Raw genomic sequence first — 604 nt, 5'->3', positions numbered from 1 at the left:
CCCCGTCCCCCAAGGGCGTCTTGGATGGACGGGGCGGGCCGGAGCGCCTCTCCCTGCAGCAGCGCCGTCGTGGCTCGGCCCGCATGAAGCCGCGTTTGGAGACGTGCATTGCTGGGTTCCTCCTCTCCACCCGCCCCACCCCGTCCCCCTGCAGCACCCCGGTCCCGCGACGTGCACAGCGGCAGGCCCTTCTACCCAAACACACGCCCTGCTTGCTTGCCAGTGGCCCCCGAGCTGCCCTCGGACCCTCGCCAGGGCTGCCCTGCAGTTGGACCACCGCGTGGCCCCGGGGGCGGCCGGTCAAAGGTCTCCCGCGAGCCGTGCCCCGGCGGCAGCGACCAATGATGCTCCGCGTTCCGCCGCCGCCCTCGCGAGGGGGTCCAGGCGGCGGCGGCGGCAGGTCCTCCACGGGTCCGCCAGGGGGCGTCGCGTGCCCCGCATCCCCGGGCAGGTCGGCTCCGGACTGGGGGCGGGAGGAGAACCGGGACGCGCGCAGGTGGTTCTTGCACGGCGGCCGGCCACCCTCCGCCCGGGGCCGAGAAGCGCCCGGCGGAGGTGGCGGCGGCGGCGGCGGCAGCGCGGCTCTGCATCGCCCGGGGAGGAA

The sequence above is a fragment of the Gekko japonicus genome, unplaced genomic scaffold, assembly GCF_001447785.1.
Source record: "Gekko japonicus isolate JY-2015 unplaced genomic scaffold, Gekko_japonicus_V1.1 scaffold275, whole genome shotgun sequence".
Lineage (NCBI taxonomy): Eukaryota > Metazoa > Chordata > Lepidosauria > Squamata > Gekkonidae > Gekko > Gekko japonicus.
The sequence above is the reverse complement of the archived record's forward strand: the minus strand, read 5'-3'. Positions refer to the sequence as shown.